This window comes from Antechinus flavipes, chromosome 4, assembly GCF_016432865.1.
Source record: "Antechinus flavipes isolate AdamAnt ecotype Samford, QLD, Australia chromosome 4, AdamAnt_v2, whole genome shotgun sequence".
NCBI classification, from domain to species: Eukaryota; Metazoa; Chordata; class Mammalia; order Dasyuromorphia; family Dasyuridae; genus Antechinus; species Antechinus flavipes.
This window is the reverse complement of record NC_067401.1, coordinates 337,621,494-337,634,595: the sequence shown is the minus strand read 5'-3', so window position 1 is coordinate 337,634,595 and position 13,102 is coordinate 337,621,494.

Genomic DNA, 13,102 nt, shown 5'->3' with positions numbered 1-13,102 from the left:
TTGGTAGTTCATGATCATTTTTATACATAAAGTGGGGTAAAAGTTTTACACTATTATATTTAATGTCACATGAGATATAATCAAAGTTTGACCCCCTCCAATTTTTTAATACTTTCCCTGTAAAAATACCAAACTGTGGATTACTGGTTAATTTAAAATTAGCAATTTAGACTTTTTACAAAGGAATGAGCAAGAAAAATAGAAACAATTAATATTGTGATTTAAAAAAATACCCTGTAGAGTTACAGCAAATCAAACACAAACTGTTTTCTTTTAGATTTGTTGTTTTTACCAAAACAAACTAGATTGGTAGACAGGATCAAATGAGATAATTTTTGTAAAGCACTTAGAACACCAGGCACATAGGAGCCACTTAATAAATACTTATTGCACTCTTGGTTAAGTTGGTAAAATTCCAACTATTAGTTCAATTCCTTCTTTACTGTACCAAAATACATATACATGTTTATATATTTTGGTACAGTAAAGGAGGAATTTTTATACATATAAATATAAACTAGATAAGGATTCATTTTATATTCTTGGAAAGATTTAGTATCTCATATCAAAGGTTGGAAGGAATCTTGGGTATCATGTAATCCAGAGATATCAAACTTCTGCCAATAACACTTTGTAGTCATGTTTTAACAAAATAAATAAAAATATAGTAAAACATGGATCGTGTTAATTTGTGGTTTTCTAGGATCTATTTCTGAGTCTGACACTAAAGTTATAGTCCAAGTCCTCCACACACCTTCTTTTTTTCTTTTTACAAATGAAGTAATTAAAGCTTAAAGAGATTAAATGAACTGCCACACAAATGATAGACTCAGATGACCTGCATTCAAATTTTACCTCTGATTTCATATCACTAATGTGACCTCAGCAGTCACTCCATCTTTGTAGGGTTTCGTTTTCCTTATGTGTAAAATGAGGAAGATTGGACTAGATAGCCTCTGAGATCCATATATGAATGCTCCAATGCTTTATATAGAGGTAATCACTAGAAATTGGTTCAAAAAAAAAAAGTTAATGTGCAGAAACTATAATTACTTATATAAAAACTAACTTTTTAAAAAGAAAGGCATGATATAAATCAAAGCTATGAAGGAAGATTTCCACTGAGACCTAAAGGTCTCTCCCTCCCTTCACCTGCTGTTCTTGGTATCCTTGGTTCGATACTTCTGAGTGGTTTCTGTCAGGTAATTCTTCTTGGAGGAAAAGAGGATAGCTAGCTCCCTGGTAAGTCAGCAAGTACAAGTAGTACTACTTGGAACTTTGCTAGAATCTTAAACTACTTAGAATAAACCTTCAGCATCTCAGTAAGTAATCTAACCTGCACTTGAAGGCTTCCAAAGGTGGAGAACTCATTCCACTTTTGGATGGCTATGATTACTGAAGTTTTTCCTTCTGGTGAAGGCAAATCTGCCTTCTGGCATCTTCTACCTCTTATTATCATGTTCTACAACATGGCTCTTCTGATATTGGCCTCCTAATGAGACAAGGATCAAAAGGATGGGATTATGTTCAAAGTGGGAGAAATCTTTTCACTCTGACTACTAGGGAAGAAGAAAGTCAGTGAAGAGATATGCAATTCCATTTAAATATTTCGGTGGAAAGCACTACCACCTTTCCAGTCATTAAGTTTCCAACCTCGGAGTTAAGACTCAACTCCTCTCTATTCCTCATCCTTATAAAAAGCTGCCAAATCTTATATCTAGTTTACTTTCACAACCTCTCTCACATTTTCTCCCTTCTCTCCACTAACAGAAGCATCACCTTATGTAAGACCCTCAGTACTTCTTGCTTGGACTGTAACAAGAGACTAACGGGTCTCCCTTTTGCTAGACTCTCTTTTCTAATCCAACTCTACCCAGCTGCCAAAACCATCTTCCTAAGGGACAGACTTAGCCATGCCATTCCTCTACTCAAAACTATTCAGCCCTCTTCTAGGGAAAAAAAATACAAAAATCTTCAACCTCAGACTTAAAGCACTCCACAATCTAACTCCAACAGTTCTAACCTTTTCTGTATTATCCTCAACACATTCTCTAATCAAATGGATCTACTTACAAGATTGAACTCATTTCTCTGTCTTCACCCACGCTGCACCCCATGCCTAATTATGTATCCCACTCCACAAAGTCTTTCTCAACTAATGCTTTATCCTTTCCCAAATTATTTTGTTTTTATCTATCAGTCTATGCATCTCTTAGTTGAATGTAAATTCCTTAAGAATAAGATTATTTCCATTTAGTCTTTATATTTCCAGCCCTAATAGTGGTTTGCATAAAGTAGGTACCTAATAAATCCTTGCTGAATATGATAGAATAATTTTTATTCTTTTGAACATATGTGATAGGACCAACACTTTCTTGACTCAGTGTCCCTGTGTTCCCTGACTTCCTCCTCCCAAGCAATCTGACTGGCTGAAGCTTCCAGGCTCCAGCTACATATAATCAGTGCCTCTCAGACTTGGTGAAAATCATGTGAATCACTATAGCCTGATAAAATACTGACCAGACAAGTTTCCAGATCCAGCTAGAAATGGAGACGAGGCCTACAACTTTCCTCCATTATTCAGAGAAGCTAAATGCCTCTGTATCCCTGCTGTGTATGGAATAAAGGAAACCTTCTGCTTCCAGTCAAAGCTATATGATACTGACTTCTGCTTGCCTCAGTTTCCTCAACTGTAAAATGAGGATAATAACAGCAGAGTTGTTGTGAAGACTAAATACAGTATTTGTAAAGCACTCAGTACAGTGCCTGGCAAAAGCCCTATATAAATGCTTATTCCTTTCCATTCCCCCTCCTTTGTTCAATGACTCATAAGTGCTTCATTTCATCCCAACAGCAAACCTGAACTAACAGGGTACAGGGGTTAGAACACCTAAAACAACATGCAACCAGTTATTTAAAGTGATTCTTTGTTAAATAAAAATGGAACAGTAAAGACAATGGTAAATTAACTTCTAGTTCCAAAGAATAAACAAGAGGTAATAAGCATTTCAATATATTTTTCCCTAAAAAAATTCCATGCCAGCATTACTGCTTTTGACCACTTTTCTGAATAAATAAAAACTTTTTTTTGAGTGAGAACTATATTCCACAAAACTGAGCTGCTGATTTCAGTATCCCATTTACATTGGCAAACCTTTCTCCACTCATTGATGGGGAATGGAAAAACATTCCATTTTTTTTGCCATTAGCCCTGTATTGCTGAAGCACAAGCTATATAGGTGAGACCAGTCCACTGGCCAGTTTCAATGCTTAGTACAGGGCCTGGCACATAGTAAGCACTTAATAAATGATTAATTGTTGCTCTATCAATTCTGCTAATACTATTTGAGGGTGGTTTGATATCAAGATTTTTTTGGGTGAAAGGAATTAACCTGAAACCAAATATCAAAAATAAAGTTTAAACCTACCATGGAAAAAAAAACCAGGTTCTTAATAGAAAACAACTAAAGTTTAAACTATTAGAAAAAAAATTAAAACTATAGTAGGAACAACTACACATGACTTCAAACTTAAGCACAATCTTGAAAAATAAAATATGCATTAAAATTAAGAAGTACAATCAACATTTATAAGGCAGGAGTTGAGGGAAAGGACCATTATTAAGCCATAACTAGGAATCTATAACTACAACTAATAATCTAAATAGCCAACATATCTCTGGATATATGTATATTTTTTAAGCATCACAGTGTTTGGACCAGCTAGGTGCTTCAGTGGATAGAACACCCCCTGAAGTCAGGAGGATCTGAGTTCAAATCTGGCCTCAGACACTCAATACTTCCTAGTTGTGTGATCCTAGGCAAGTCACTTAACCCCAAATGCCTCAGCCAAAAAAAAAAAAAAAAGAACAAAAAAAAGAACCACAGTGCTCAGCCACAAGTACACAATAAATCAATAAATGCTTCCTGATTGTTTCAGTTGCAAATTACTTAAAAACACACACACACACACACACACACACACACACACACCTCTCCCCAAAGGGTATACAATTTACCTCCACTGAAAATAGTATTATATTTGTATTTCAATTTAATTGTCAGGGTTACTTCTTCCAAGTTAAGTTGATGGCCATTCATTCTTGAATGCCTAATTCTAATTCATACTGTCCTATAAATTGGACCCCGAACACAATTTCCTTGATGATGGCCTTTCAGCTACTGCTCCTGAATATAATTTTTAGGTCAACAGGCATTTATTAAGTGCCATCTATTATTCTGAAATAGATCTAAAACAATGATTTCATTAATGCCATCTATGTAGAACAAACAGTATTCTCCATTAAGAGATTATTCCTTTATTATTACCCATTTCATTTAAGTAAAAATGGCATTCTACTATAACTTATAAAAATGTATGTATTTTTTCCCTATCAGGAATCACTCTTACTGTACTATGTCCTATACTTCTATTAACTATTTCCCAAAGATACTGTAGGATCCTCTCAAATACTGCTTCATTTTTTGGCTTCTATACCACTATTCTGAAGCACTGCCAAAAAGTCTGTTTTGTCTTTCCTTCTTTAATTGAAAACAAGAATGCTAGTTTCTTTAACAAGGCAATTAAAATACTACAAATTCTTAAGACTCCCTTTACCCATGTTCTACCTGTCTGTAGCTAAATTGGACTTCCTGAGTTCACTCAAGTGAGCACCTAACTAGGGTTTTTAAATCATTAAAAGCATTAAAAGTCTTAATAGTTTTTTATTTACAAACTATGTTTAAAAAATTATCTTATGATATGAAAATCATGATATAAACTTCTCATGGAGAGACTTAAAACATCAATGAATGTTGAAAAGAATATTTTAAGTAAATTGCTAAAGCCTAATAAAAGCTCAAGCTATTAGGCTAAAGCCTAATAGAAGTTCAAGAAGACTTTAATTTTTATTCATTTCAAAGACCCCAGAAACTTATCAAAGAATAAGAAAAAGCTGAACTAAGCTATAAACATTTTGAAAAAGATAATTTTTAAAGAATGAATAGGAATTCTCTTTTCCTTAAAATTATTTCCTTCCCCAAAATACTAATGTTCCTTAGAAATCAAGGCAATCTGAAAAGACTTACATGAACTGATGCTAAGTCAAGTGAGCAGAACCAAGAGAATATTGTACATAGTGACAATATTATGTGATCAACATGATGGACTTGGCTCTTTTCAATAATGAGATGATTCAAGACAATTCCAATAGACTTGGGATTGAAAGTGTCATGTTCATCCAGAGAGAAAACTATGGAGACTGAATGTAGATCAAAACATAGTATTTTCACTTTTGTTCTTGTTTACTTGTTTCTTTCTTGTGGCCTTTTCCTTTATGAGTTGATTTTTCTTGCACCATGATAACTATGGGAAATATGTTTAAACTGCACATGTTTAACTTATGTTGGATTACTTATTGTCTTGAGGGAGGAGAGAGGAAAGAGGAAGAAAATTTTGGAACACAAAGTTTTGCAAAGGTTAATGAACTATCTTTGCTTGTTATTTGGAAAAATAAAATACTATCAGAATTTTAAATAATATCAAGGCAATATAAGGATATGCTATTACATGGACACAGATGGAAAGCTAATATAAATATATTTATATTCAATAATGCCAGTATAAACCTTGAGTTCAAATGAAATTCCCATCAGAGATAATAAAGTGTATTAAAATATACACAGTTCATGTTTGAGAAATACGCCACATGCATTATTCTTTTATTTTGGGCCACTTTTGTTTCTAAAAGCTCTAGACTATTTATTAATCACTACCTTAGAATGGTCTACTGCACAGTAATTAGGGCACAAGGGATTGACTTCCTCATTTCCACCTAGGATATTTTTCAAAGCAAAAAATTTTGGGGGAAAATGTGCTAATAAAGCTTTCCATGATTTCATTAATATATATATTCATAATATTAGTAAAAGATGTAGACAGACATAAAACAGGTCTAAATAGACACAAATAGATTTCAAAGTGATAATACATTTCATGACATCTTAACCTAGTTTTAAAATTCAAGTGTTTCTTGAGAGCTTAAAAATCAAAAAATGGCCTTTGTATATGGCTCCTCTGAATCAAGGGGTAGAAAAACCACCGAAATTGACTCAAAAACACCCAGCTAGCACAAAATAAATAAATAAATGAAAAACAGTGTCTTAAAGAGTACACCCAAAATTTATTGTGTGAAAGGCAGACACAAGTTTTTAATCCCACCCGCACCCTCACTATGGGAATGCTACATATTCCTAAATAATTCTACAAAGAGGCTGAGATAAACTATTTAATAAGTGTAAACTCCTTAAAATAACAAGTGTTATAATTAGCCTTAATCTAATCTTCCCTTTCCTTTAAATTGTATGCTCTGAAGATACCACCCTTTATTTGAAAATTAATTTTATTATTAATGATAATTTTTATTTCATACTAGAATTATAAAAGCACCTTCAGAGAGGTCACTAAATTCCAAAAATCAAGTTACAATGACAACTGTTTGGTCCAATTTGCCAAGCAGAAATCCCTACTAATTTACATTGTCTAGCTTCTACTGTAAAATAATTTGCAGCCACAGTCACATTCATAAAGATTGTCAAGTGTTCTTAAACTTAGGAAAAACTATTATTTTATATAAAAATATTGGTAATTCATATTCAGTATCTATAGATTGGAATATGTGATTAACCACCACACTCCCTGATGGTGTCAGATATAACAGTATCCCTGAACATGGCATTTATGAAAAATAAAAGCACTTAACTGTAATTTTTTCATATTAAAGTTTAAATTGAGTACGACAAGGCTGCTTAAAATATAGCAATACTTTAGTATCATTGGGAATAATATTTTTAACATAAGTGAATTTTTTAAAAAATTGAATTGCTATCCCCTTAAGTATGAAAACTTTATTCTGGTCACTTTTTCATGAAAATATCTCTAAAAGATATGACTAAGTTATTTCTTGTGTTCTGAACCAGAAGATCATATATTTTGTGGTTTATTCATGGTCATTGGTTTGAATATCCATTATTATATTACATATGATACCATTACGAGTTTGCATTTTAGTTTTCTATTTCTTCTCTGGGTGTCAAGACTATCAGCTATCTCTTCTACTGTTCCTGTGCCTGATTCATAGGCCTTCTATCTTCTTTCTAAGTCACTATTTCTAATTTGCTATTATCTGGCTAAAGAATCAGATAACCAAATTTGTTAAGAACTATTCGATAAAAATCAATAAGGCCTCTGTTAGAAATCCAAGGCAAATAATACTGGCATTAGAACAAGGGGTTTGTGACAATTATTTCAATACTTTCTTGTTGGAAGTTGAAATTAATTGGGGATATTACTGTACTTGCTCTTTTAGGGGAAAAGATTGTGAAATTAAAAAAAATGATTTCTAAATTTTAAGTGTTTGCTGTCCTAACATTCAATTATTTAGAGGTAGAGCAGGACTTTCCAAACATTTTTGGGCATACAAATCAAACATTTACTGATAATAAATCATAATTTCATAATCCCCCATTCAGTCACAAGACTGTCCCACAGTTTAAGAAGCTCCTTAGTAGAAGAAGGTCAAAGGGAAAAAGCATTCGGGTGGTTAAAATCTTGAGTTGTGTGGCCCTAAGTCACTTAATTTAATGTGCTTTCCTCATATGTAAAATAGAAGATAACCCATTTGTTATCTTGTTGCTGTGATGCCAATGTCATAGGGCTACAAGTAAGATTAAATGAGACATTGATTGTAACACTTTAATGTACTATATAAAGGCCAGCTATTATCATACTCATCATCTTAATCATAAATAATACCAGAAAGATAAAGAGGGCTCAAGTTTTGATTTTAGCTACCTTTAATTGAGTAAATATTCTTAAAATAATACAACCATAAATGTAAAATGAATGCAAAAATACTTTGCTAATATGACTCACAAAGGCAATGAAATCAAGACAAAGATATTGAATAAACATATATTACACAACTCCGGCATCTTTCTGAATCCTTATCAATGAACTGTTCTTCAACTAGAAGTTATGTCCCACAGGGAAACTTGAGAAACCATATAAAGAGTTCTAGAAAAAGCTAAGTGGGGTCATGGCTAGAATAACAGCCCTGGAATCAGGAGGATCCATCCTCAGACATTTGACACTTGTGGTGTGACCCTGGGCAAGTCACTTAATCCCTCTCCACCCTTCCTCAAATCAGTTTCCTTTGTATATACTTTTCAATAAGCTCAGAAATCCTCTTTCCTTGTTAACTGCTATACTCTATGATTACCCACATCTTACAACCCATCCTCCCAAATTTTAGATGGATAACAATTCTGATAATGATCTGTTAATTTCAGGAGTATTTTGTTCTGCCCTCTTCAGAAATCTGCAAGGGAGGGCAAAGAGAAGATAAAAAAGAGTGGTCTAGAGAGTCATAGTAACTAGGGCCAGGAAGAGATAGATGTATTAGAATGAAAAAGAACACGGGTTTAATATGCCCAAATTCACACACTCTCTAGACAATCTTTAAAACATATAATCATGGAAAATTTCCTTTAGACTTGTATAACAAAGCAAAATTTCTAAATTACCAGGTTTTGTTTTCCTAACTTATGATCCTGGACACTAAAGAATGCAAAGTCTTTGGCAAATATCTTAATTCATAATCAAAAATGCTATCTATCCTCTTTCCTTATTACTTCAATCATTCCCTGGATACTTTTTTTTTTTAAATAAAGAATACCACATCCTGCATAAAGACTATTTTACCAAAATGATGCTATATAAGTAGGTATCTTCCCATCCTAAACATTCTTGTTGGAAAAAAAGAGGTAATTTTGCTATTTCTCAACTCTTCCTCAAGATTCCAAAGAAATAATTTATCTAAATATGACATGCCTCTACAAAAGAATACCTTAAAACAAAACAATTAAGTAAGAAATACTAGAGACATCAGTAAACATCTACATTTTCTCCTGATAAATCAATTTGCCTACTCAGTTTGATGTAGTTTAAAAGTTTCATTTCACCAGATGTAATCATTCTAAGAAAATCCTACAAAAACTTGTTTAAGATATTACTAACAGTAGTGTAGACTAGTTTCCTCAAAGTGAGGATCACAAATAAGCATCATTTCAATGGAACACCACTGATTATAATTGACATTTCGTCTTTAGACAAGCCAGTATCATTAAAAAAAAAAAAAAATCAGACTTGTAGCCAGCATAGAAACTACAACAAGCTGGCTCAAAAGAGTTACAAAATACTATTCATGGCTGTTCTGGTAGATGTTCATCAAAGTTACTTTTGGAAGATACTTTTTAACCTTATGTTATTCCAAACACTTGAGGAGAAAAAATTAAATAAAGATACATATAAAGGTTAAATGACTAAGGTGACCAACGTGCCTGATTCTCATTTTGATCTCTTAAATATTTTAAACATAAAGTATAGCATAACCTGTAAAAACTGATTAGATTAAAAGAAAAAAAAATACCTCAATCAAGTTCTGAATCACTGGAATTTTTGCTGTCTTTCCTGTTAATACACTGATAGCATCAGCATGCAACACATTCTGTCTGTACAAGTTTAAAAAGAACTTTTTTCTATGATTCCGCAAGACTAAATTTATAGTTAATCCATTCTGCAGTTCATTTACCTGACATTACTCTCATTATTTTTGGCTATCAAATTGCTCAGCAAAAACTTTATAAAATGAAAAGAAAATGAGTTCAAAACTAACAAATGGTTTTAAAAAGCTTACTATAAAAAGCCTGTATGTCAGGTGCTATTTAGAACTGAATTTTAAAAATTAAAGCTTACAATTCAAATCTTACTTTTCAAATGTAAAATTTGTGTGTGTGTGTATATTGACAATTCCTAGACAGTGTAAAACACATGTTAAACAAAAGTAATAACAGAACAGAACAAAAAAAAAGCCTTACTCCAGTTTGCTGCATATGGAGTTTGAATAAAATTGATAAATATTTTTATATGAACTTGTTAAAATGAGCTTCCTTTATTTAAAAAATGAATGAATCTGACCTTAGTATAAAGTATTTACTTTAAAAAGACAAAATGGATGCAAAATGAGCTACTTGGTATTAAGGTCACTACCCATTTGTGACCAAATTCTTTGCAAAGAATAAAGAGTACGGAAAACCCAATTAAGAGTCCGTACTTCGTGAATACAGGGGAGTGGGGTGGGGGTGGGGGAGATGACCGAAGAAGCTGCAAATTCCCACTACTAGAAACCTCTCTTATCAGAAGCATTTGAAGAATTTCTCCACAACAATTAAGTTGACTTGAAGAATGGAAACCCTAACATCTCAAATATACTATATATGGAATCGAACACGACCAAACATATAAACACACAAAGTCAGTTTCCGACACTTTGGTATAGACATCAGTCGGATGAACCCCACAGCATAGACAACACAGCTACGCACCTGTCACCTGTAAGGACATTTACTACTCTTCCTTTCCCCCCAAATACACAACCCATCTACCTTAGCCAGGAGCTGAAGCTAGTGGGATGGAGGTAAAGGAAGAAGAGAAATTAAAGAAAAAAAAAAAAACACCTCCTCCGGGAAGGCACGGAGACCCCTTAAAGGGCATCATTAAAATGGATGGAGAGGGAGAAAGGAAGAACCAGTATCTCCCACTCCTCTTAAATCCTCCAACTTCTTTCTCCCACCCCAGGACAAAGTCTTCCTTCCCCAACCCCCATCCCCATTTCAAACACTAGCACACACAGAGACACTTTTACACACAGCGAAGGGGCGGATCGAGGGCAATGGGGCAGAAGCGGCGGCGGCGGCAGCAGCGGCCGCAACAGCAGCAACAGCAGCAGCAGCAGCAGCAGCAGCAGCAACAGCAGCAGCAGCAACAGCAGCAGCAGAAGCAAGAGCCCTCCCCCACCTTGGGGTTCTCCCCAGTGCCGAGATCCGAGGAAGCCCCCGGGCGGGTTCTACACTCCCGGTCTCCCTCCCTCCCTCCCTCCCTCGCCGGCGGTCCTCCGGCTCCCGAGGACCCTATCTCCACCTTGTCACAGTGGGGGGAAGGGGAGAAGGAAAAGGGGGTGTGGAAGGGGAAAATGAGAGAAAACGAGAGGAAGCGGCAGGCGCCCCAGGCGCACAGGCCTGCAGAGCCCGGAGAAGATCCTGCCAACCGGGGCCCGAGGGAGGTGCGGGCAGCTGAGGGGAGAAGGGGGAGGAATCCGGGGGAGCCCCGCAAAGGCCCGGCACCGCGCTCCGCTCACCCTTCACCGTCGTCGCCGCGGCCGCTACCGCCGCCGCCTCTCCCACTAGGGCAGCCGTCTCCGTCTCCGTCTCCGTCTCCGTCTCAGTCTCCGCCGCCGCCGCCGCCTCCGCCACGGCCGCCGCCAGCGCCGCCGCCGCCTCCTATTCCACCCGGCAGGGGGGACACCTCAGCGCTCCCTCCCTGCTCAGCCCCCTCCGATCTGCTGCCGCCGCCGCCGCCGCCGCTTCTCGTGGCCGAGGGGGAGGGGAAAGAGGAGAGGGGGTCGGGCTGGGTCGCTCCGCCGGCGGCAGCAGCAGCAGCAGGTCGAAGGCGATGGGGTGGGTGGGTGGCGGCGCCGCTCCCCGATCCTCTCTGCTCGGCTCGGACTTGCTCGGCCTCCCTCCCTCTTCCCCCACCCCCCCGCTCACGCTCCAGCCCTCCCCCACCCCCCCAGCGCTCTCGCTCGCTCTCGTTCTCTTCGCCAGCAGAGTCCAAACCAAAATACTGTCACACAATATGGCGGCCCGAGCAGCGGGCAAACAACGCGAGATTTCGGCTCCCCCGCCCCCTCCTACACACTCACACACACATATACACATACACCCCTCCACACTTCTTTCCCTTCCCTTCTACCGCCGGGAAGGAGGGGGCTGACCCGACGGGGGAGAGATGCTCTTACCCTGACACCTTCTCTCTCTCTCTCTCTCTCTCTCTCTCTCTCTCTCTCTCTCTCTCTCTCTCTCTCTCTCTCTCTCTCTCTCTCTCTCTCTCTCTCTCTCCTTCTTTCTCTCTCTTCCTCTCTTTCTCTCTCCTCTCTTTCTCTCTCCTTTCTCTCTTTTTCTCTTTCTCTCTCTCTCCTCTCTCTCTCTCTCTCTTTTCTCTCTCTCTCCTCTCTCTCTCTTTCTCTTCTTTCTTTCTCTCTCTCCTTTCTCTCTCTCTTCTCTCTCTTTTTCTCTCTCTTCTTCTCTCTCTCCTTTCTCTCTCCCTTCTCTCTCTCTCTCTTTTTCTCTCTCCTCTCCTCTCTCTCTCTCTTCTTCTCTCTCTCTCTTCTTTCTCTCTCTGTCTCTCTCTCTCTTTTTCTCTCTCTTCCTCTCTTTTCCTCTCCTCTCTTTCTCTCTCTTCTCTCCCTCTCTCTTCTCTCTCTCTTTTTTCTCTCCTCTCCCTCTTTCTCTTCTTTCTTTCTCTCTCTCTTCTTTCTCTCTCTGTCTCTCTCTCTCTTTTCTCTCTCTTCCTCTCTTTTCCTCTCCTCTCTTTCTCTCTCTTCTCTCCCTCTCTCTTCTCTCTCTCTTCTTTCTCTCTCTGTCTCTCTCTTTTTCTCTCTCTTCCTCTCCTCTCTCTCTTTTCCTCTCCTCTCTTTCTCTCTCTTCTTCTCTCTTTTTCTCTCTCCTCTCTCTTCTCTCCCTCTCTCTTTTCCTCTCTCTTCTCTCCCTCTCTCTCTCTGCCTCCTTCCTTCCCTTTCTCTCTCTCTCATCTAGTTTTTCTCTTCCCTCTCGTTCTCTCTCCTCTATTACTCTCATTTTCTATCTCCCCCCCCCCCATCAACCTCTCTCTCTCTCACCATTTCCCTCTCTCTTTCTCGCTCTCTCGTCCCCTCTTCTCTGTCAGTATCTGTCCCACCACTTTTCCCTTTCTCGCTTTTTCCTCGATCTCCCCTGTCATTCTCTCTTCCATCATTGTCTCTCTTGTCTCCTGCTCTTCCTCTTTCATTCTTTCTCCCCGTCTGTTTCTCTCCATCTTTCTACCACCACTTTGTCCTCTCTCCCTCTCATTCTCTCTCTCCTATTCACTTTCTCTCTTTTTCTCTCTCTCTCTCTCTCTCTCTCTCTCTCTCTCTCTCTCTCTCTCTCTTCTCTCTCTCTCTCCCCCT